Source organism: Cherax quadricarinatus, chromosome 43, assembly GCF_038502225.1.
Source record: "Cherax quadricarinatus isolate ZL_2023a chromosome 43, ASM3850222v1, whole genome shotgun sequence".
NCBI classification, from domain to species: Eukaryota; Metazoa; Arthropoda; class Malacostraca; order Decapoda; family Parastacidae; genus Cherax; species Cherax quadricarinatus.
Window position 1 is genome coordinate 23852836 of NC_091334.1, and position 26840 is coordinate 23879675.

Below are 26840 nucleotides of genomic sequence, written 5' to 3' on the forward strand. Positions count from 1 at the left end.
CACCAGTTTGGAACCCACACCTAGCCAAGCACGTAAAGAAACTAGAGAAAGTGCAAAGGTTTGCAACAAGACTAGTCCCAGAGCTAAGAGGTATGTCCTACGAGGAGAGGTTAAGGGAAATCAACCTGACGACACTGGAGGACAGGAGAGATAGGGGGGACATGATAACGACATACAAAATACTGAGGGGAATTGACAAGGTGGACAAAGACAGGATGTTCCAGAGTTTGGACACAGCAACAAGGGGACACAGTTGGAAGCTAAAGACACAGATGAATCACAGGGATGTTAGGAAGTATTTCTTCAGCCACAGAGTAGTCAGTAAGTGGAATAGTTTGGGAAGCGATGTAGTGGAGGCAGGATCCATACATAGCTTTAAGCAGAGGTATGATAAAGCTCACGGCTCGGGGAGAGTGACCTAGTAGCGATCAGTGAAGAGGCGGGGCCAGGAGCTCGGACTCGACCCCCGCAACCTCAACTAGGTGAGTACAACTAGGTGAGTACACACACACACACACACACACACACACACACACACACACACACACACACAATAATTCAGTATATCACATATATTATTTATTGTTCATTAGTATTATAGAGGTACAGAGGTACCTCAGTATACGTCCGCTTTGGAATAAGTCCAACTTGGTATACATCCTGTTTGGATGCGAAAATTTTTATTTGGTATACGACCTTTGGAATACGACTCGCAAAAACAAAACAAAATCAAAATCTTTATTTCCCTGCAAAGCTTACAATGTGTGGTTTACATGTTATAAAATATTAATTACAAAGAAGGCCACAAGCATGCCTAGGCATTTCGGGCAGACTAATTATTAGGAATTTTATATTGACAGTCATTTGGTTGCCCGCTAGCGTCAGTACGCCCGTTGCTACCACTAAGTGAACAGCGCGCGCTGTAGCTCTGAATTTTCACCTGATTTTTGTGTTTTTCCGTATAATTTTTTTAGGAAATTCATTAACCACGAGTTCTAAGAAAGGTACTGAGAAGAACCAAACAACGAAAAAAATTATTAGGATCACCATGGAGGTGAAAAAAGAGATTGTTGAAAAGTATAAAGATGGCGCGTGTATCCGGGACTTTGCTGCTGCTTACCATATGCCCAGAACAATTTAATCTACCATTGTTACTAAATTAGATAAAATTGCCAATGGGGTGAAATCGATTACCAAACAAAGATCAGGAACATTAGAGCATGTTGAAAAATTGCTTTTGATCTGGATAACAGACAAACAGTGTGCCGGTGATAACGTATCGGAGGAAATGATTTGCGAGAAGACAAAACTGATGCATTACGATCTTTTGAAAAATAAGGCAGGAACGAGTCAAGAAAGTGAAGTGTTTAAAGCCAGCCATGGCTGGTTTGATAACTTTAAGAGAAGGACTGGCATTCACAGTGTTGTGAGGCATGGGGAGGGAGCCAGTGCTGATAAAGATGCCGCCAATGATTTTGTTACAGAGTTTGGGGAATTTGTGGAGGCTGAGGGTTTTGTTCCCATCAAGTTTTTAATCGTGACGAAACAGGCCTGTTTTGGAAGAAAATGTCTAACAGGACTTATATTACACAAAAGGAGAAGGCATTACCAGGGCACAAGCCAGTGAAAGATAGGTTAACTCTCTTGTTCTGTGCAGAAAACTCGGTTACCTGTGATGTGGTCAAACGGCATGGCTTGGGTAACCAGAGAATATTTCAGCGAATGGTTTAATGTTGTGTTTGGGCCAAATGTAAAAAGTTATTTAGAGGAGAAAAACCTGCCTTTGAAGGACCTCCTCATAATGAACAATGTTCCAGCTCACCCTCCAACTTGCAGGACTATGTGCTGCCGGAGTTTGACTTCATCATTGTCAAGTTTCTCCCCCCTAACATGACTCCTCTCATTCAGCCCATGGATCAGTAGGTCATCAGTAATTTCAAGAAACTCAATACTAAAGCATTATTCCAGAGGTGCTTTAAAGTGACCTCTGACACAGAGTTAACCCTGAGAGAATTTTGGAAAGATCACTTTACTATCACCCATTGCATAACTCTCCTTGACAAAGCCTGGCAGAAAGTTTCATACAGAACAATGAACTCTGCTTGGAGGAATTTGTGGCCAGAAGCAGTGGCTGAAAGGGACTTTGAGGCTGTGTCTGTAGTGGAGGATATTGTTTCTTTGGGCAGGTCCATGGGTCTGGATGTGAGTGATGGTGACGTGGAGGAGTTAGTGGAGGGGCACAGGAAAAAGCTGACCACTTAGGAGCTGCAGGAGCTTGAGAAGGAGCACAAGACTAAGATGGATGCAATCTCTTCAGGCTCGGAAGAGGAGATAGAGGAAGCCCTTACTTCATTAATCAAGGAAATCTTTGCCGTAATAGAACTATCTGGAATGACCAGACAATGTCACATTTCCGAAACATCCTGAGGAGAAGGCAGACGCAAAGCTCTTTAGACAGATTTTTAGTAAAAGTCAAACCTGATGAGCTTCAACCAGGTCCAAATAGGGAAGAGACAGAAAAGAGAAGGGGACTCTCCTTCCAAACAGTTACATTGCCTCCTCCCTGACTCTTCAGCAAAGTAAGTGAGGTTAAATTTGCATTTATTTCATCTAATTCTTTTGTATTTTCGTATGTATTTTAGTATTAAGCAGTGTTTAAATAACATATTTTAGTATTAAGCAGTGTTTAAATGATTTTATACAACCCCATCAATGTACAATATGCCAATAACAATAGGATTTTTTTTTCATGGGAACGGATTAATCGTTTTCCTTATATTTCTTATGGGAAAATTCGTTTGGTACAAGTCCAAGGTCCTGGAACGGATTAAGGACGTATACCGAGGTACCACTGTATATATATTCTAATGGGTTCCTTGATAGTGATAAAAGGCACTTTAGTCAGGGCATTTCATGCACCCTTCCTGTCCAATCATCAAACTTACCAACCTCCTATTTCCTGGCACTAAAAATTTCTATAAAGGTTAAGAAATAAAATAATGCTTGAAGCGATCCTATCTTGGATACATTAAGTTGAACCGTGTTGTGTTTGTATTGATCCACTCACACTGCGACAAATTTTGTATATCAAAGCTATGAATAAAAAAGTTAACGTGCGTCTTTCATCGTGCGGTTTCAATGCTGATTTCAATAAATTCTGAATGGCGCAAATTTGCTGTTTTCATAAAGTGTTTTCTGGGGGGCTTCGAAAGTATTTTTTTTAAGTGTTTAATGCTGGATGGACAGCTTCACCTTTAAGTTGTGTATGTCATAATTTATTATTATTGTTGTATTCAAATAAAGACCATGTGGGTCTTTTATCGCAACGGGGTTTGGAGGTTAGATCCTCCTTTCGCCAACAGCAATAAAGAATCTCTTCTCCCATAGCACAAACAAAGCCATTCACTGTTGAAGAACATACTCGTTTACCGAAACGTAATAGAACATAGTATGTTAGGTAATTGGACACAAGTGCAAATAACAAGGCACTCATTGCAGCACTGTATCACTCACCGTGAGCTATGTCAAACCAATTGGCTTGATAAGCTCCTAGTGGGTGAAATACAGATGCGACATATGTCCGGTCAGTGGGACAGGTGTCCACTAACCAAATATATTCTCTGCATTCTTTACAGTAATGAAACGGAAGCCAATACGCTGAGAAAAAGAAACTTCTGATTTTTTCAGTTTCTATAAATAAATAGTAGTGATTGTAGTCATGCTAAGTTAAAGGCTTCTAATATTTTACTATTTTGGTTTGATTCAGTGAACACCACTGCTGGGTGATAACTGATTTATAGTTGAGTCCTTGAATGATGGTTGGTTTCTGGTAGTGGGATTGAATGTTTAGTTCCTGGTAGGGGGATTAAATGTTTGGTTCCTGGTAGGGGGATTGAATGTTTGGTTCCTGGTTGGGGAATTGAATGTTTGGTTCCTGGTGGGGGGATTAAATGTTTGATTCTTGGTAGGGGGATTGAATGTTTGGTTCCTGGTAGGGTGATTGAATGTTTGGTTCCTGGTAGGGGGATTGAATGTTTGGTTCCTGATAGGGGGATTGAATGTTTGGTTCCTGGTTGTGGGGTTGAATGTTTGGTTCCCGGTAGTGGGACTGAGTGTTTGGTTCCTGGTAGTGGGATTGAGTGTTTGGTTCCTGGTAGTGGGATTGAGTGTTTGGTTCCTGGTAGTAAAGTTGAATGTGTGGTTCCTGGTGGTTGGCCTCGACTTCTGGTTCCTGGTAAAAGTTTGTGATCAATAACACAATTCTGTACCTACATAAACAATAGTTAACCATAATAATATATTCTTTACAACAAGTATAAAGAATTCCCAAATTTTCAAAAGACCCCTGCCAGCATGTCAGACTTTGTAGATGAATGGTTCAGAGAACCGACATGTTGATAAATTAGACACAAGTGCAACTCTTGGGTATCTTTATTGAGGAAATGTTTCGCCACACAGTGGCTTCATCAGTCCATACAAAGGAGAATCTTGAAGAACAGGAGGAGAATGAGGTAATCAGTCCCTCAACCTTGAGTCGATGTGGTCAGTCCATCAATCTTGAGTAGAATACGGCATACGTGCGGAGAAGGAGCTTATAAACCGTTGGCAGGAAAGGTGCAGCAGTCATAGGTGGTGTCACATTTGTTCAATGTGGAAGTAGGTCGTGCCCAAGAATTAGGCAAGTGAAGAATTCCCAAGTATTAAGATCCCAAGAAGTTGCAGTGTCTGACAGGTTTGTAGATGAATGGTTCAGAGAACCGACATCAAGGTTGAGGGACTGATTACCTCATTCTCCTCCTGTTCTTCAAGATTCTCCTTTGTATGGACTGATGAAGCCACTGTGTGGCGAAACGTTTCCTCAATAAAGATACCCAAGAGTTGCACTTGTGTCTAATTTATCAACATGTCGGTTCTCTGAACCATTCATCTACAAACCTGTCAGACACTGCAACTTCTTGGGATCTTAATACTTGGGAATTCTTCACTTGCCTAATTCTTGGGCACGACCTACTTCCACATTGAACAAATGTGACACCACCTATGACTGCTGCACCTCTCCTGCCAACGGTTTATAAGCTCCTCCGCACGTATGCCGTATTCTACTCAAGATTGATGGACTGACCACATCGACTCAAGGTTGAGGGACTGATTACCTCATTCTCCTCCTGTTCTTCAAGATTCTCCTTTGTATGGACTGATGAAGCCACTGTGTGGCGAAACGTTTCCTCAATAAAGATACCCAAGAGTTGCACTTGTGTCTAATTTATCAACATGTCAGACTTTGTTAAAATCATCAAAATGCGCTTGAAGCATTCCTCTCTCAAAAATTAATGCCGTCAATATTGTAAATTTATCCATTATTCCGTCTTCATTTTTCTGGCAAGTAAGAAACTAATTATCTGCTAATTCTACCACATAAATGTGTAGACACACTAATTTTGTTACAATACTGAATCATATTTCTAAAATAAACAACCTACTCGCTCACCCTTTGCTCTCATAACTCTAACGGATATGTATAATTCAACACTAAATCAACATATTTACATATTCATATTTACAAATCAAATATGTCTTCCAAATATTAAATTGCATAAAACAAGCAGTTGGACTGGACGTGTGAATTCTAGTAGCAGTGGTAGTATCCTGTCTCTAGAAGTTGGGCTCGAGTTCTGGTTCCTGGTAGTGATGGTAGTCGTTTGGTTCTTGATGGTGAACTGATCTTCTGATTTCTGGTAGTGGGACTTGATGCCTGGGGCCTAGTAGCGGGATGGGAAATCTGGTTCCTGGTACTTGGACTGAAGGTTAGGCTCCCGTTACTGAATCTGGCTGGCTGTCTGGTTATTTGAAGCAGGATTGATCTACTAGTTTCTGATAGGTCTAGACTTATGCTTCTTGTTAGTAGGGATAATGGGGACCTCGAATTAAATTATGTATAGAAAGAGTTTTGGTAATAAATAATACCTATTATATGAAAATGAGAATACATAAGTAAACGAAATATGATACAGAGAATAATTACAAAATTATGTTAGGCTTTGTATTTTGTAGATAACAGTTGCTGCTATATATTTACAACAGATATATCAGATCATTATTTCGTGGTACCTATAGTGAGAGTCAGAGGTAGTTGAAGTACAAGGAGAATGCCATCAGTGAGTACGAGAAAAGTTAAAGTTAATGAACCAATGGCGGTGACAATTAAGGGAGGATAGGACAGATGGTATTAAGACTGAGATGTTAAAGTAAGTACTGTTTCGAAATTTTTCTTTATTGTCCATTATGATTTTCAAATGGGTTCCTGGAGAGTCATGAAGGGAAACTTTTTTCCAGGGGATTAAAGTTACCCTTCACGAATAATGTTTTTTTTTTCTGTATGAAAAATGTACAGCAACAACGGAGAGCAATTTAAAAAAAGTGATGGATAAGTTCATCATTGGAAAAAAAGGAACGAAAGAGAAAGGGAAAGAGATAATAACAATTAGGAAGGTGAACATAATAGACTATGAAGGATGACAAGTCAACACTCTTGAGATTTAAAACATGTAAAGTAGGCAGAAAAACTCCAGATAGTTAAGCAAAGAAAGTTCTCATATGCGAAACTCCTAGGTTATTAAAGTTGTCGGCTCATTTAATGACAAAAGTCGAGAAGAATCGCATAAAGCTTAAATAGTGTGCGCTTAAGATAAGCCACAGCCGATCCATAGTAAGAACATCTGCACAGATGGACGAGCATAATCATTGTAGGCTACGAATAGTAAAGGAAGTAATCAACTGAGTGTTAAAAATCAAAGCCAGAGAGAGGAAGAAAAGTGACGAAATTTATTTTATTGTAAGACACACACACACACACACAAAAAAAACATTTGTAACTCTTCCACGTTTCTTCGGTATTATTTGATGTTATGTTGCGAAATCCAAACAAATTGTAGAAAGAAAACTGAGAGGAAAAAGTACACTAAAACCAATTTGAATAGTCAGAATTCAGAAGGAAAGTAAACAGGTCACTAAAGACGTTGGATTAGTATAAAATGAAACTAGAGATATGGGTATAGTAACCTGCGGAGTTACAGATTCAGGAGTTGGAAGTTCGACTAAAACGATGAATAAGATGGGTATTATCTCACCAGCCGCCAACATAACGAGACGATTTCATTTCGAGACGTGGTAGCTCCCGAGAGATTGCCTATGATTTTGATAAGTTGCTGGGGCCTCGCGGAAAATCAGAGAGGAAACAGTGATCTCAGCATTTGCAGCATCACAGTATTCAGGACAAAATGGTTACTCATTTGACTGAGAGAAAAACAGAGAGAGGCGGCAAACCAGAGATCAAACTAGTACCTGGAAGAAGGTGAGGAGGGAAGGTGGGTACCGAAGGAATATTAGATACGTAATAAATGAATGAAACTGCTGAATGAAATGATAAATAGGAAGAACCTATATCATAATATACGTGAGGCAGCGCCTAACACAAATGAATCATGCAGCAATATGATAATGGAATGGGTGTAGGGAACAAGTTTGATCCTCAGCATCCTCCGCTGAGGTGGAAGTGACAGATCTCAAAGGTTTGGGCGACTGAGTGTGCATCATACTTTTATATTCACAGGGAATGCAAATCCCACACAATGACTGGGAAACATTAGACTGACAGGTTTCAGCCCATGAGGGTAGCTTTAATTCCTCGGCATCCTCGACGAAAGGAGTAAAAGGCAGAACGGAGACTGAATGCGACACTCCATATGTGCGGAAGTGGGTAGCATAATTAACATATGAAAAAAGAAGAACTGCAGTTGACGTGCTGTATCATATTTACCGTGAAGCACTAAAATCATTTTTCTTGGGATTAATTTTGTCACAGTGTGTGGCTAGTTAATAGTACATGTCGGACACAAACATCCTAAGTTTCTTTCACCTATGTGCGGGTTATTTGTGCATGTATTAGAACGTATATACATCACAAGCACATGTAAAAATGCCACTAAAAACATCACTGTCGTGTAGACAACAGTCATCGCTAAAGCATGTAGATACCGCTAACATACAACATGGCATAATGAAGAATGTAAAGAATGCAGGGAAGACTAGCGTCATCCAGGGGCATCACGGAGGACAGACGGTGACGATCTTTGACAGATCCAGATATATTTTTCAGCGAGTTTCGAGGAAAGGGAAAGTGATAGAGTGGGAATGAAGCTCCCGCCCAGACATTTATGGTGGCGGAGGATAGGCCCCAATATGTAAGGTGGCTCACGTCTCCCGTCCTCTGACGAAATGTTTTCTAGTTTCCATTTATAAACATGTGGATCCTCTTTTATTTTCTGGTTTCCATTTATAAACATGTGGATCCTCTTTATTTTCTGGCTTCCATTGCTAAACATGTGGATCCTCTCTATTTTCTGGCTTCCATTTTTAAACATGTGGATCCTCTTTATTTTCTGGCTTCCATTTTTAAACATGTGGATCCTCTTTTATTTTCTGGTTTCCATTTCTAAACACATGGATTCTCTTTTATTATTAGTTATATTCTTTATTTTTTTTAAATAATTGGTACTGTACCGCCGCTGTAATTGCAACTAATAAATTATGCACGTATTCCACACACACACACACACACGCGCGCGCGCGCGCGCACACACACGCACGCACGCACGCACGCACGCACGCACGCACGCACGCACGCACACACACACACACACACACACACACACACACACACACACACACACACACACACACACACACATATCAACTAGACAAGTATCTTCACCAGGTGCCAGATCAACCAGGCTGTGATGGATATGTGGGGCAGCGGGCCTCCAGCAGCAACAGCCTGGTTGAACAGGCGAGCACCAGACGAGCCTGGCAAATGGCCGGGCTCAGAGAGTAGATATACTCTCGAAATTCTTCAAAGGTATATCAAAGGTAACTGGTGATGCATATTACAGCCTACCCTTTTTCCTCACAAAAGCCTACTTGGCTCAGGAGGATACTTAGGGTGGTTAAAGACATTATATAAACATAATAGAAGCTGAGGAGCCAATTGAAGGAGGAGGTTGATGCATGGTTCAATTTTATTTTGCAGGCATTCGTGAAAATATGTTACAAAAGATGGAACAGTAGGAGACATTACTTAAACCATTCTGATTATCTCACAGCTCTATTCACTGACCAATCTATGTATTATCATTAGAAATAAGACAGTCACATGGAACTGACTGGGTGCCACTGGCAACTTCAACCACTTAACTGATATAAATGCAGCTGAACGACTGATTAATTCGGTTTGCTGACTTGATAAGTTGTATTCACTTGCTGTCTTAACTCATACGACCAATGAGATTCACTGACACTTTCGTGGCAACCACTTAACACACCAGCTACAGCGAGATAGTTGATTAGCTCCTTTACTCATAACTGTAATCATTTGTGACAAATGTCATGTTACTATAAATGCCATTCACCAATGTGCTGATGAGTATCTCAGTGAAACAACAATGGGTTCTGGCTTTTATTTAGGTGACACATGTTTAATGCATAATACTGACAGATTTAAGTGTGTGTGTGACCCAAGCCGAATTGTATATAGGTACTCAGATTGACAGGCAATCAGCGATCAGCGATATATATATATATATATATATATATATATATATATATATATATATATATATATATATATATATATATATAATATTTATATATATATTTATATATATATATATTTATATATATATATATATATATATATATATATATATATATATATATATATATATATATATATATATATATATATATATATATATATATATATATATATATATATATATATATATATATTTAAAGACAAAATACATTGGCCAAACATTCACAAAAATACAACAGAAAGTAAAACAACATAGGTAACTCAGAGCTACATCTCGAATACTTCGTCCAGCTCCCCTGCGGTGGGCCGCGTGCCCAGAATGCTGCAGGCATTTCCTCTCTGGATCGCATATATATATATATATATATATATATATATATATATATATATATATATATATATATATATATATTGACTGTGGATACCCACGCAGCCCTGAGACACCCGCGCCTTTCGTCAGGGTATGGGTGCTAGTTGGCACCCCATAGGCAAGGAGGACTGCATGGCTATTACCATGGGTACTACTACTAATAATAATAATATCTTTATTTCAACAAGTACATGTACAAGGTTTATAGGCCTAGCTGACATCAATGACATACTACTATATAGAAACCCGCTTGTTATGCAGAGCATTTCGGGCAAATTAGGTCGGTTTTGTTCCATTATGCGACCCACACCAGTCGACTAACACCCAGGTACCCATTTTACTGATGGGTGAGCATAGACAACCGGTGTAATGAAACACGTCCAATGTTTCCACCCCTTCGCCGGGAATCGAACCAGCACCCTCGCGTTGTGAATCGAGAGCTTTTGCTACCAGGCCACGGGGCACCGTGGCCTCGTGGCCACATCATAAGGGGTGGGCATGATCCCCCTCCTATGCTTAAGTGCTCATCAAGGAGAGGGTGAAGTGGCCCCCAGCCCACACAGAGAAATGGAACTCTCAGAACACATGTGCCATATAATGTATGACAGTAAATTATATAAAGATATGTCTAACAGTTAATACTGAAGGATCATCTAATTTACACAAATAGGACACACTCTCAAAGATATTCATTGTTCAATGGTTCGTTGAACAGTCTTGTGGTACCACTTCTGGTTCATTACCCTACACTGGTTAATGGAACCAATTTCAGTCGGAGATGGCCAAACTGCCTATTCACGAACAACCAACATCACGTATGGACATGACCAGAGCAGTGGAACCATCACTGGTTAGTGGAACCACACTGACTCATAGAACAACAATGGTTCATAGAAGGACACTGATTCATAGAGCCACATTCGTCTTGAAAGATCAAAGATATAGAGGATTCTCACGTGTACGTGAATATGACACCCTGTTAAAAAGAGCCAGTTCGTTCAACTAGAATCTGCCAGCCTCCCAGAGACGAACACAAATGGTGAGCACGTCTTCCACATGTAGCTGCACACTTACCAACATGTCCATGATAACACCTTATAACTGATCCATTACCAGGGTGAGTAATCCAGCTTAATTGTTTCCTCTAACTTGATAGTCGAATTATTTAGAGTAACGGTCTGATGTTCTTGTGAAAGGAACTGATAAATGTTTGCGTGGTTGTAAACATTCACGCCTTTTAGAGTGAAGCTCAAACGCAATTTAAACGAACTCGCAGCGAACTAAATTGTAGAAAGGTGGAGGCGCAGGGAGCTCCAGCAGCTGCTGAAATCATGAATGACACCTCCAAATCCAGCGCCCGTGTCAAATTTGTAGCCGCCAGAAAATACACAATCAAAGCCCCAATGGAGAAAGACGTGTTGTAGAACACAACGCATGATAATACAGTCCGTGACGCATTGGGTACCAGCAGACAATCTGAGTATTGCAGAGTATATTCGGAATGCTGCAGAGTATCTTCGGAATGCTGCAGATTAACTTCGGAATATTGCAGAGTATCTTCGGAATGCTGCAAAATATCTTCGGAATCCTGCAGAGTCTATACGAAGTAATGCCGAGTATCTACGGAGTGTTTTATAATTTTTCTGTAGTGCAGAATATCTATGGAGTGCTGCAGTGACTCTGTTGAATATCTGCAGAGTATTTACAGAGTGCTGCAGAGTATCTATGAAGTGCAAGTGTATCTATGAAGAGCTGCAGTATCTATACAGTGTTGTAGAGTATCTATACAGTGCTGTTGAGTATCTGTACAGCGCTGTAGCGTATCTATGCAGTGCTTTAGAGTATCTGTGGAGAAGTACAGAATAATAGAGTACCGCAGAGGATCTACAGGGTACCGTAGAGGATCTACCAAATGCTGCTTCAAGCAAACTCCGAAGAGAAATTCTCAGAAGCCTAACTGTACTTTTTAGTTTATAATTCAGTTTAAGTGTTTAGCTGGAAAAATTAAAGGTAATTAAGTTTAATCCGAGGAAGGGGAAAGGCATTTCTATGTCCTTGGAGCAAGTGCTCATTGCCAGCAAGAAATTAACCCATTTTAAGGTTGGACATTTAGAAACAGTGGAAAGAATAGCAATAACCACAGCGTCGTGTAGGTAAGGATGTGGCATGTAGTATTGTCAGTAGAAAAAAATCAGGATCTCTGTCATCCCTTCAACCAGACTTCCTCTTAGTCCTTTGGTGCCGTGTGATCCATACGGGATAATTGCTACGAGACCTATTTGGAATCCTTGAACACATCCTCATTGTAATAAAGCATACACTGTTATCTTTTCTCAACCTGTGATGATTATATGTGCTGTGTAGTGTATTGTTGACTAGATTGTGATGTTTTAAATTCTTGTGTGTTTTGCCAGCGCTGCAGGCTGCATCAGTTGATTAAAAAGACATCAACACTGGTGAAAGTTGAAGTAGATGAAATGGAGAGATAATTGACGTAATTAGTTCGCCTTCGGAGCAAGATAATAAATCTCTAAGCCTGATGCAGAAGCAAGTGGCCAGTTGCTTATATACTGGAAAGTGAGGAGTATCAGCTTGGAGACGAGGTCACCAGAGAGCTGCGTCCACTAGTGGAAGTAGGTCATGTTAAACAGGTATTATCAATAGAGTAGAGGAACATATCCCTGGTACCAAGAATCCATGGTGTTGCAGTGTCACAGTTATTATGTTACAAACAGTATACAATCCTAACATTATTGTATTGTATGAGGTTCGCCGGTATTACCGGCCCGGGTCTTCTCCAGATGGTGACCCGGCCTTGGCTCCCAGGAATGGGAGTGTCTTGAAGGGCATGCCAGCGGTGAGCAGCTGGCAGTGCGAGGACGGCTGATGGGACTGCACAGCAGCAGGCACTGTCAGGAAGGGCCGAGAAAGCAGCCATTACAGGGTCGATTGGAGCCCCACCCCAGCTTTAACCAATAGCTGTGATGCTAGCAAGTTGACGAGTAATGCACATGGGAACACTAGGGATGTGTACAGGCGAGACGTATCTCGTGCACTGCAGGCTTCATCAGACATTACAGAGACAATCACTGGTAAAAGACGAAGTGGAGAGGTAGTTGATGCAATCAGTGTATCACCCTTGGATCAAGAAATCCTATATGAGCCTATTTATCAAAGAAGGGCAGATTACTTTTAGATGTTTCGCTAATCCAGTTTTCTAAAACAGCTTTCTTTCAGTTAAATCGAATGGGAACAATGATTAACCCATATTGCTCAAGTATTGTACTTTCTTTTTCCATACCAGTTATGATGATGGTACACCTGTTTACACAAGCAAAGACAGTTTTTTTTTTTTGTAATATTTTTGCCTACTCTTAGATTGATGGGTTCATCAAATATCTCTTCACAAATTTTCAGGACACTACTTTGTTAGCTAGCTATGAATATAAATTCCGCACCTGTAAGTTGTTACTTTTTCTTTCTGAAACAAACAATTGCATTCATAATTCTGATGCTATTCTGGAAGTCGAATAAGGCTCACTTTGGCGGCCTTCCAAGCAACAAAGGTCTCATGAGAGGAAATATCTTGCATGCCTAAAATTCAGAAACGAGACCTTTCGGTTGTGAACTTTATGGTTTCACACTGATCTACTAGTGTCCCCTGGTTAGCGAGCTGAACGGGGTGGGAGTGTGGCCAAATTAAAGAGGGGTGATTGCGCTAGTCCCATTCATAGGATACATGAGTGCACGGCTTCCACGTGTATAGATCGATCCTCACATGGTATTACAGACTCGCACAAACACTGAGCTATAATCTATGTGATTCATCGTTGGATTTCCCTCACCCCTCGAAAGGGATATGGAGTCAAACGATAGCGATGTTACCATTCCTTTCTCATAAGTAGAACACTGTCCATAATGGGTCGATAATGAGCTTTCTCACACTGTATTTACGATTTTTTTTTTTGCGTATGTTGCTGAAGAAGAATTGGTATTTAAAGGGGAAGCCAAAATTCTTTCCAGACCTTTTGATTAATTATACTTGTGTCCTGTGGCAGTTCCAGAGGTTACCGTTGCCAAGATTGAGATGAAAACCACGTAATTTATTTAGTGATAAGCTTAAAAACAATAACAGCGAGGGTATGCTCTCGGTAATCATGTTGGTCAGTAGGATCAGCGCTGCATATTAGTGCACTAAGTGTTGCTTCCTGAAACCCTGACTAGATCCCTCACAAGCTCAGTTTCACATGAGAACAAACTCTTAACTACATCATAGCTGACTTTTTCCTCCAGACGGAGAGAGGGAGAAACCGAAGATGTGAAGTCTGATGTCCGCCTAGATATCGCCGTCCAGTTAAAAGTTAAATGCTTTGAGTTTACACAAGGAGTTGTTCGAAGAATTGTGGAAACAGCTATGCAACTCCCTGCTGACCCCAGGCAGGCAAAACACGGCTACTTTTAATTTTACTGACTATTGGACGTTTCATGGTTTCATTTTTGTTTTACTGCCTCAGAGATCATTGTTTTTGGCGGTTTGTTGGAGCAGCTCTTTGAGCAGGTTGGTCCCCGCTGGGAAATAATGTAATTGCTTTGCTGCGGCATTCCCCTCTTCTGTTTTATTGCTAAGTTAGGCTTTAATTTATAGGGTTTCACATGAGCTTTCATTTACATTTCTCTGAGGGGGTCGAGGGCTGAGTCAGATGAGAGTATTCTCTCAGGGGAAATCATTACGACCCTCATGATTGAAGCTGCTAGGGATTTGTTCCTTCTTGATTGAACAACGCAACAGGCTTCACCGTTGAGCAGATTTTCTTAAAAGACTGAATTGCGCGGCTTATTTTGGGAGTTACCTTCCTTAGGGATATGTAATAAAAATTATGGTACACATTACTCTGATTGCGTTTAGCAGGTTTCCTGATAAAGTGAAGTTCAGAGTTTAAGTATCTCTCCCAGTTGTCCGTGTCACTTACTCCCAGTTGTTAGTGTCACTCGCAGTTGATAGTGTCACTCCCACTGCTGGTGACTATGTCAATCCCTGTTGGTGGTGTACCCCTCACAGTTGAAGGTGTCGCTCCCAGCTGGTGGTGTTCCTTGCAGTTGGTGGATTCACTCTCTGTCACTCCCAGTTTGTGTTCTCTCGCAGTTGGTATTGTCACTTCTGGTTCATGGTGTCACTCGCACTGGGAGGTGTCACTAAGTGGTAGTATCACTTCCAGTTGATAGTGTCCCCTCGTAGTTTTATTGTCACACCCAGATGGTAACGCCACACGGTTGGCAGTGCAGGTATTTATTAGTGTCACACATGATAATGTCACACAGTTGGTGTTACTCTTGGCTGGAAGCGTTACGCACTTGTGTCACTGCCAGCAAAGAGTGTAGTAACAGATAAATTAACACATAAATGATCAAAAATTGAAAGGAAGCTTGTTCTGTAAACTGCATTTGAAATAAAAATTGAGTAAATTGTTATTATATTTGAAACGTAAAACATGCAGTTTATGATGTCACTGCAGTGCTGTATGACCCTTGTGGGTTTAACGCTTAGTTTTGATTACAATAATAGTATGGTGTCACTCCTAACAGATGATGTCACACAGATGGGCGTGTCACTTCTGGTTAGTAGTAGTTAGTGGTTGTTATTCTCCAGGGAAGATCAACAGGACTCTGATAGTTCCTGAAGATTGCAGTGTTGACAGCCCTGCTAGAACTATTGAGACTTTGCTAATTGCTAAACATTTGACATTGTCATCTTCCCTCGCTGCCCCTTTGAAACTACCGAACTGGGAAAACTTGATACGAGCGCCATTGCGAGATTCCCTTTACGATGAATATATAACAACAATATCGGTGGAGTGATGGAACGAGATACTGCTCAAGGTACAAAGAGATTCTTCAAATTTTTTTCCTAGCAGGCACAGAAGGTCGTTGTGGAAACATGTCGTGTATTGGAATAATGTATAGGGTGAGGGTTGATTGATGAATATAGAATGGGGCCAGAACAGATACAGGAGAGAAAAACATTATGACTCAGCCAAGAGTTCGTTGACTCTGCCGGGTTCTCACTTTTATTCACATGGCTTAGTATAGTATTCAGAGTTCAACACAGTGAAGAGGCGAAGACCAAGGACAGGCGATTCGAAGTCAGGAACCAACGACAAGCTGCTGTACTTCAGGCACCATACATAATACTTACAGACTGTATTTTTTTCTCTAATCACTTCCATCAACTTGGCCCACCAAGTTTCAGGTGTCCCATGCGGCGCCCAGGTCTCAATCTATTTTATTTTGTGGTGAAAATCACCCACAATAAGTAGCTTTGTTTTAGCCAAATAGTGTATCTTAGCTGCCTCTGCTATGATGTCAACTACCGCTTTCTTGTCCTCATATTCTTGCAACGGCACCTTTTATTAGGTGACAAGTTGCATATCACTGCAGCTACTACTTTGGGTTCCCTAATCTTAACTGACTCCACTGTGAAGTCGATCGCTTCCTGTCTCTCTCTATCCCTCTCGCCTCAAAACGCCACTGATTTTTTATTAACACTGCCACTCCAATGCCTCCTCTGTTTCTTATCACTTGATGTCCTGCTGGGATTGTGGCATCTAATATAATTTCTGTCGGCTTTGTCTCTGTAAAAGCTACGATGTCTTGAGTTATCTCATCAGCTAAACTCATCACTCCAATTCATCTGCTGCTGTGGAACTCACTCTGAGCATACTTTCCCTTTCTATATGCTGGATGGTGTTTTCTAAACTTTGTGCAAGTTATTTAACCTTCAGGAGCAGATTAGGTAAGGGATGGTATGCACATAACTACTGGGGAGGGGATTAAGGATCGGGGTAGTGGCATGGATAGAGAAAGGGGAAGGTGTGGGGAGATGAGGGATGGATGTGATGTAGGTGTTAGTGTATGTGCTGATGTGGAGGCTTACCACAGGCTCCCTTAACTCTGTGGTAATCTCTCGTTACAACCACACACATCTGTTAGTTACCTGTGAGGGAAAAGTTCAATAGATAGGAGTAGCGAGGGAGTATATAGTAACAATAGTTTCATTGCCGGCTACTTGTTAAGGTAGGGTAAGTCAAGCTCCCGCTATTCCCACCTTTTTTCCCCCACCCCGAAAGTGATAGTTTGACTGCCGGCTGCTTGTTAAGGTAGGGTCAGTCTAGCTCCCGCTATCCCTTCCCCTCCTTCCCTCTCCCCCCCGAAAGGTGACGCGTGGGGCTGCGGTCCAAACAGTAATCACTAGACTCACAGCTCCCAGCACTACTGTAAGTACATGCCTGCCTTGTATTCTAGTGGATTTATTGGTTGAAAGCTTCACTTTTGACCAATAATAAACTTAGTCCTTTCAGTCTTGCTCTAGGTTGACTGTTGTAATAATCACCACATCTTTTGGGTATTGTACTTATCATGGAGAGTGATTTCTTAAGCAGTGGGTAACCTGTCTATCTTTCCAGCTTGGATGACAGAGAGGGTCACCTGCCAATCAACGAGTAGAACTGATGGAGATGGACTAACGTCCTGAGACTTCCCCTTTTTGGATTTAATTACCTGTGCACCTGTATGAAATTGCAGGACATAACCCCTCATCATTGCAGCGGTAAAGAACCTGCTTTCCTGTCATCGGGATAGAATACTCAAGGCTATACTGTGAAGAACTAGCCAGTGGGTTGTAACCAACACCTGCGACCCCCCCCCATCATCGGCAACGGCTACGATTTCAACAAGCAGTGTCACCAACACCAGACACCCAAGTTTTATATTAGCGTTGAATTCAGTTATCATTTATATTTTTCATTTTTCATTTTCTTTAATGTAGGATTAATATTTCATATTTAAGTGTTTTATATTTTATATTTTCTATATAATAAAGTGTTTATGTTTGTCTGTTATTATTTCTTTTTCTATTCATTAATTTTCCTGAGGAGGAGCCAGCCTTGGTAATACTGTCTGAAGTTATTACAGGGCTGAGTAAGCCTTCACAGTGTGTGTTAGTTACCATTTTGTCCTAGGCACATGTCGATTAGACACTAGGCCTGTAGTATATGCGTGCGTGCATATGTATAGGTGTATGTATGTATGTGTGTGTGTGTGTGTGTATTTACCTATATGTGGCTGCAGGGGTCAATTCACAGCTCCTTTGTGAGCGGGATTGAATGTGTGTGTTTGTGTACTCGCCTATTTGCGGTTGTAGGAGTCGAGACGTCGCTCCTGGTCCCGCCTCTTCACAGATTGCTACTAGGTCATCTCTCTCCCTGCTGATGGAATGCATATAAATGACCTCATGGGAGACAGGAGCCGTAGTGGGGAATCAAGTGTAGTCAAAGATAAGATAAAACCAATATTGCAAACTAGAAATACCACAGGAAATAGCAAACAAGAGGACTCCACTAGCAATAGTGAGGATATATTACCAAAAACAACTGGTGGGAGCTCCTTTGTTGGTGCTAGGGAGGATAGGAATAAGACAGGTAAACATGCACCAACAGGGAATACAGTCACAGAAACCCAAGGCAAACATGCACCAACAGGGAATACAGTCACAGAAACCCAAGGCAAACGGAAACCAAGCCTGTACACATACTATGCACTTGGTATCTGCAGGCATGGGAAATCTGGAAAAACAGATGGGACGTGCAACTATGACCACCCTAGAAAATGCCGTGCCCATATGACAACAAGAAAATGCAAACCCCCTTCCTGTAAGCTTTTTCACCCTGAAATGTGTCCCTCTTCAGTACAGGAAAGACTGTGCTATAACTTAAATTGCCAGGCACACCATCTAAAGGGGACAAAAAGATACAAAACATCCAGGCCATGCGAAAACCTGGGTAGCCACAGCCACTCAAGAGGGAGAGGTTTTTTAGTGCCAGGAAGAAAAAAAAACTGGCGGGAAATGGCAGAAATCGTACACCAAATCCAGTCATTCCTGGAGTGGAACCACTCCACTGGACAAGAGTTTAGTGTCAGCATGCCTCGTTGTGCTCCGGGTTTTCTGGGGTTTTCACGGTCGCTCTTACGTGCTAGAACTTTAATTTGTGTCATCTTTTCGTGTCACAGGAAAGAAAGTCTCCCTGATAACATTGAGTATACGTAGTGTATAGTGTATACTACAGTGGCTCCCTAGTATATTGATGATAAAGGCTAAAGTGTCATTTGAAAACAGGTGAATTTGTAAATGAAGTGATAAGCCTATAGAGGCAGATGCCAGAAGTCGCCAGAAACTTACCACAGGTCAGCTGTTTTTAATAATCTTCCTGGCCTGCTAGTGTACTCGCATATAATCTAGTGATACCAGTGAATAGCAGAATACAGTGTTGTAGTAGCAACTAACCAGTATTATAATGGTACTTAGTGGAGTGGAGTGACTTTCATTAGTTTCTTTTTTCTTGAAATACCAGACGTTACTGTGAATTTCATATAACCTGTAGTTACCAGCGGTCGCAATATACACAACGAGAAGCAATTATTACTACAGAAAAAGCGTCCTTCCTCCAAAATTTGTACCAGTCAACTATAGTGATAATATAGCATTTATTGTGGTGGAGACGGAAAAAAAATATATAGAAAAGCTAGATACAGCGATTGATAAACAAGGGTTGAGGTCGACCGTTCGTCATTGTAGGAGTGCCAGCAGTCACCGGCTCTTCAACACGCAAGTTATACTTTTGTATCAATCAAATCACATATTACTCGGGTAGATAATTTCCAGTAGATCCTTCATGTGTTAGCTCAAATCACCGACCAGTATGGTTTAAATAAGTGACCCACTGATCAGATCAGATCGACTGGTCCGAACCCTTGACTGGTCCGAACCCTGGACTGGTCCGAACCCTTGACTGGTCCGAACCCTGGACTGGTCCGAACCCTTGACTGGTCCGAACCCTGGACTGGTCCGAACCCTTGACTGGTCCGAACCCTGGACTGGTCTGAACCCTTGACTGGTCCGAACCCTTGACCGGTTTCAAACGGTTTCGTTGGACAATAAAGCAGACTGTAAACGGATGGGGTTGTAGGCGCCCTTATAAACACAAACATTAAATATATACCAGGAACGGTAAGCTGTCCAATATACAAAAACAGTTAGAAACAGAAATACAAATAGCTAGAGCTTCATTTAAGGAGGTTATTAATAGAATATTCAAGAGGTTGCTAGTAGAATTGCAGTAAATCAACCATTCAAATCATTATGAAGCTGTGTGTAGTCTGTGGTCAGTCAAACAAACGGGCTTCCACATGCATAAATTGTCATTTTTGTGGAAATTGGTGTCACGCCCCTTGTGCAGATATCCAAGAACTAGCTACAAGCAGTATTAAAACAGGGAAGTGTTTTTGGGTATGCCCAAATGAGATAAATCTGTGGGCTAAAATCACAAGGGTATTAAAAGAGGTCAACATCAAAGCTGCTTTCATAGAAAACCTGGAAGCTTTCTACAACAGATGGGAACATAAAAAGTCTGGGCTGAATGGTACTGCCCTTGATACTGGCCATGTAGTCAGAAACTGTAAGGCTGGAGATGATGTCCTGGTAGTCAGTAAATGTGGGGCTGATAGTGCTGTCCTGGGAGACAGTAATGGTGAAGCTGGAGGTGCTGTCCTGGGAGACAGTAATGGTGAAGCTGGAGGTGCTGTCCTGGGAGACAGTAATGGTGAAGCTGGAGATGCTGTCCTGGGAGACAGTAATGGTGAAGCTGGAGATTTTGTCCAGGTAGTCGGGAATTATACGCAGGAAGGAATACATATAAATGACCTCATAGGGGACAGGAGCCATAGTAGGGAAACAAGTGTAGTCAAAGATAAGATAAAACCAATATTGCAAACTAGAAATACCGCAGGAAATAGCAAACAAGAGGACCCCACTAGCAATAGTGAGGATATATTACCAAAAACAACTGGTGGGAGCTCCATTGTTGGTGCTAGGGAGGATAGAAGTAAGACAGGGAAACATGCACCAACAGGAAATACAGTCACAGAAACCCAAGGCAAACGGAAACCAAGCCTGTGCACATACTATGCACTCGGTATCTGCTGGCATGGGAAATCTGGAAAAACAGATGGGACGTGCAACTATGACCACCCTAGAAAATGCCATGCCCATATGACAACAGGAAAATGCAAACTCCCTTCCTGTAAGCTTTTTCACCCTGAACTGTGTACCTCTTCAGTACAGGAAAGACTGTGCTATAACTTAAATTGCCAGGCATACCATCTAAAGGGGACAAAAAGATACAAAACATCCAGGCCATGGGAAAATCTGGGTAGCCACAGCCACTCAAGAGGGAGAGATTTTTTAGTGCCAGGAAGGAAAAAAAACTGGCAGGAAATGGCAGAAATCGTACACCAAATCCAGTCATTCCTGGAGTGGAACCACAGTCGATGGCCTCCACTCCAAACCAACAGATACAGATACTAATGCCGGAAAAAAAATCCCCCCCCCCAGTACCAACAATACCACCAGTCCGATAACATTCTTCTTGGCAAATATACAGGGTCTAAAGCCAGCAACAAACAACAAAATACCTTTCATCCGTGGACTGCTTGCAGAGGCAAAGGCAATGTTCGCGGCTTTCACTGAGACCCTCATAAAGGATCACTTGGACAACGAAATATGGATCCCAGGTTACAACCTATACAGATGTGACAGAGTGAACAGGCAAAAGGGGGGGTTGGCCTGTACATTGCAGAGTCACTTGTTTGCACAGAACTGCTAAATGCCTCAAATGATGTAGTGGAAGTTTTAGCAGTAAAGGTCGAGAACCAAAACCTAGTCATTGTGGTAGTTTACAAGCCTCCGGATGCAACATCCCAGCAATTCCAGGAACAGCTGTTAAAAATTGACCACTGTCTGGAAAATCTTCCAGCTCCTGCACCCAACATCTTGCTCCTGGGGGATTTCAACTTAAGGCACCTAAAATGGAGGAATATAGCAAATAATATTGTTGCAGTAATAACACCAGGAGGCAGCTCTGATGAAAACTCACACTCACGCGAGCTTTTAAATCTCTGCACAAAATTCAATTTAAACCTGCAAATAATAGAGCCTACTAGACTGGAGAATACACTAGACCTCATCTTCACTAACAATGATGATCTGATAAGAAATGTCACCATATCAAAAACAATATACTCAGATCAAAACATAATTGAGGTTCAGTCATGTATGCGCGGAGCCCCAGACCGACATAATGAGATTAGTCACGAGGGAGCATTCACCAAATTCAACTTCAATAACAAAAACATAAAGTGGGACCAAGTAAACCAAGTCCTAACCGATATAAGCTGGGAAGATATACTAAGCAACACAGACCCCAACTTATGCCTAGAACAGATTAACTCGGTGGCACTCGATGTATGCACAAGGCTTATTCCTCTAAGAAAAAGGAGGAGTAGATGTAAAATAGAAAGAGACAGGCGCTCCCTTTACAGGCGACGGAAAAGAATAACAGAGCGGCTAAAAGAGGTCAATATATCTGAAATGCGTAGGGAGACACTGATCAGAGAAATAGCAAGCATCGAACTTAAGCTAAAAGAATCCTTTAGGAGTCAGGAATCGCGGGAAGAACTAAAAGCCATAAATGAAATCGAAAGAAACCCAAAGTATTTCTTCTCCTATGCCAAATCAAAATCGAGAACAACGTCCAGTATTGGGCCCCTACTTAAACAAGATGGGTCCTACACAGATGTCAGCAAGGAAATGAGTGAGCTACTCAAGTCCCAATATGACTCAGTTTTTAGCAAGCCGCTAACCAGACTGAGAGTCGAAGATCAAAATGAATTTTTTATGAGAGAGCCACAAAATTTGATTAACACAAGCCTATCCGATGTTATCCTGACGCCAAATGACTTCGAACAGGCAATAAATGACATGCCCATGCACTCTGCCCCAGGGCCAGACTCATGGAACTCTGTGTTCATCAAGAACTGCAAGAAGCCCCCATCACGAGCCTTTTCCATCCTATGGAGAGGGAGCATGGACACGGGGGTCGTCCCACAGTTACTAAAAACAACAGACATAGCCCCACTCCACAAAGGGGGCAGTAAAGCAACAGCAAAGAACTACAGACCAATAGCACTAACATCCCATATCATAAAAATCTTTGAAAGGGTCCTAAGAAGCAAGATCACCACCCATCTAGAAACCCATCAGTTACACAACCCAGGGCAACATGGGTTTAGAACAGGTCGCTCCTGTCTGTCTCAACTATTGGATCACTACGACAAGGTCCTAAATGCACTAGAAGGCAAAAAGAATGCAGATGTAATATATACAGACTTTGCAAAAGCCTTCGACAAGTGTGACCATGGCGTAATAGCGCACAAAATGCGTGCTAAAGGAATAACAGGAAAAGTCGGTCGATGGATCTATAATTTCCTCACTAACAGAACACAGAGTAGTCGTCAACAGAGTAAAGTCCGAGGCAGCTACGGTGAAAAGCTCTGTTCCACAAGGCACAGTACTCGCTCCCATCTTGTTCCTCATCCTCATATCCGACATAGACAAGGATGTCAGCCACAGCACCGTGTCTTCCTTTGCAGATGACACCAGAATCTGCATGACAGTGTCTTCCATTGCAGACACTGCAAAGCTCCAGGCGGACATCAACCAAATCTTTCAGTGGGCTGCAGAAAACAATATGAAGTTCAACGATGAGAAATTTCAATTACTCAGATATGGTAAACATGAGGAAATTAAATCTTCATCAGAGTACAAAACAAATTCTGGCCACAAAATAGAGCGAAACACCAACGTCAAAGACCTGGGAGTGATCATGTCGGAGGATCTCACCTTCAAGGACCATAACATTGTATCAATCGCATCTGCTAGAAAAATGACAGGATGGATAATGAGAACCTTCAAAACTAGGGAGGCCAAGCCCATGATGACACTCTTCAGGTCACTTGTTCTATCTAGGCTGGAATATTGCTGCACACTAACAGCACCTTTCAAGGCAGGTGAAATTGCCGACCTAGAAAATGTACAGAGAACTTTCACGGCGCGCATAACGGAGATAAAACACCTCAATTATTGGGAGCGCTTGAGGTTCCTAAACCTGTATTCCCTGGAACGCAGGAGGGAGAGATACATGATTATATACACCTGGAAAATCCTAAAGGGACTAGTACCGAACTTGCACACGAAAATCACTCACTACGAAAGCAAAAGACTTGGCAGACGATGCACCATCCCCCCAATGAAAAGCAGGGGTGTCACTAGCACCTTAAGAGACCATACAATAAGTGTCAGGGGCCCGAGACTGTTCAACTGCCTCCCAGCACACATAAGGGGGATTACCAACAGACCCCTGGCAGTCTTCAAGCTGGCACTGGACAAGCACCTAAAGTCAGTTCCTGATCAGCCGGGCTGTGGCTCGTACGTTGGTTTGCGTGCAGCAACAGCCTGGTTGATCAGGCTCTGATCCACCAGGAGGCCTGGTCACAGACCGGGCCGCGGGGGCGTTGACCTCCGGAACTCTCTCCAGGTAAACTCCAGGTCCAGGTAATACCTCGTCTTAAAACTATTATGGTGTGTGTATGTGCGCGCGCGCAATTACGTTAATGGGAGTTGATGGCTATGAAGTTAAGATCTCGAATACAGAATCTATAATGTGAGTCTCATCTAGGATACATCAGTAAGGTCTACGTTCAGTATAATTTTGTACAAATTTCTCCCCTTCAGGGAAGGTTCCTTGATGTTGGTGAGGGGCTCTTGATTTGGGGAATTGGATCTGTGCTCCAGTTCCCCGAATTAAGCCTGAATGCCTTCCACATTCCCCCCCCCCCCAGGCGCTGTATAATCCTACGGGTTTAGCGCTTCCCCTTGATTATAATAATAATAATAATAATAATAATAATAATGTACAAATTTCTAAATATAATATGAAATACTGTTCTCAGTGTAACATAACAGTGATTAAGCAACTCTTTTTGTCTTGCTCTCGAGTGATACTCGAAAATTTGAAAGTGTTTGTTGACCTATTTTTGACATTTTAATCTCCTTATATGTGGTTAAATAATAGTTTCTGTAGGTGGATATATTGTAAGTTAATTTCATCTGGCGTTTCATAATCTTACCTTTTCATTCCTATCATATAACTTTATGTAACCTAACCAAACCTAACTTTATCTAACCTAATCAAATCTAACCTAACTTTATCTAACTTAATCAAACCTAACCTAACCTAACTTTATCTAACTTAATCAAGCCTAACCTAACCTAACTTTATCTAACTTTATCTAACCTAACCTAACCTAACTTTATCTAACTTAATCAAACTTAACCTGACCTAACCCAAAGAACATAACAGCAGTGTAAAGTTGTTGAAAACATTAAGAAATTCGGGTTGGGAATATCGTAGAAAGAATCAATATAGTGAAACAAGGATAGTTAAACTGAGGATACTTTGATCTAGATTGGCTGACAGGCGACTCAGAATAGTGCTTGATCTCATGGCATAATATACATCTACTCAGAACGAAACATTGTCCTGACTCACGAAATCGTAATGACACGATTGCAAACAAACCATACCACGGGCGGGATATGAACCCGCGGTCCAGCTGGTCCAGTGGCTGACGCGACGGTCTGGAGTTTTGAGACTCTCTGACCGCGGGTTCAAATCCCGCCCGTGGTATGGAAACATTGTCCTGTTTAGAAACTACTCTGCCTTCTGTATCTTTTCTTCACTGTTTTCTGCAACACGCCTTTTGCATCCTACGCTTAACCAAGTTAAAAATAACAAAATCACCTCAGTATCTACTACAACTTGCCATCACAACAGAAAACTTTTGACATATTTATTAAAACATATGCACCATTCTTTTCAAAGTACAGATGGCTTTAAAACTGCAGATGATATACGAGCATAAACAAGGTTGTTTACTGCCGCACAGTGTGAAATGTGACTATGATGGATGAGAGTCCCTGCGACGTGCTTCGTAATTGAAAAACGTTATTTATGACTGAGCAACCGAAACCTCGACAATATCAGTGATTGCACACTTATGTAGAGAGCGAGCGAGGATGCATGCCCACGCACACACACGTTCACTCATACATACACAGATACACACAAGTGAAGTAGCGCATGGAAAATGTATAGAAGGCAAGGACTCCGGCAAACAAATAGTTGAACCGAATAGCCAGAAATGAATATGAATGGATAAGACTAAAGTCCCAGCGACAATAAGAATAGTATAGCACTGAAAGCTGAAACTTTACCCAAGGCTGTTATACAGCCACACCAGAAGGAAAACAAAAGTCAGGGACCAGGTAATCACACGGGAATGTGCTCGCACCAAGAGGCTGACCCCGTATACTTGCCGAGTCCCTGGTGTTGGTAACATGGTGCTCAAGTGGTCTAAGGCGTCGGGAGGTTGGCATGATTTCTAGGAGCATAGCTATATATCCCGGGATCGATTCCCGGCTGTTCGCAAGGTACATATATATATATATATATATATATATATATATATATATATATATATATATATATATATATATATATATATATATATATATATATATATATATATATATATATATATATATATATACTTTAATGTCTAACACTGACTCTTGCTGCATTTATAAACTTCCGTGATAGGACATGTCAGGACACTATATTAAGTAACAAGAAATATTCAGCAATGTACAACGATGCATAATTATAAGAGGTACAAGCGGAGGATGAATATTTGTTTACGAACATAGATTTTCTTGTTTTACCTGGCTTTGTAGACGACCAGCAGACCTGGCTTTGTAGACGACCAGCAGACCTGGCTTTGTAGACGACCAGCAGACCTAGCTTTGTAGACGAC

The 26840-nt window shown here is 41.4% G+C and overlaps 1 long non-coding RNA gene across 1 annotated transcript in view; it reads left to right on the top strand.

Moving 5' to 3' along the window:
* Positions 1-915: 915 nt before the first annotated feature.
* Positions 916-26840, top strand: part of LOC128694088 (uncharacterized) — a 170371-nt gene continuing 144446 nt past the window's right edge. The window contains exon 1 of the long non-coding RNA XR_011393091.1: positions 916-2579. This is a non-coding gene — a long non-coding RNA (uncharacterized lncRNA). The remainder of the gene's footprint in view (positions 2580-26840) is intronic.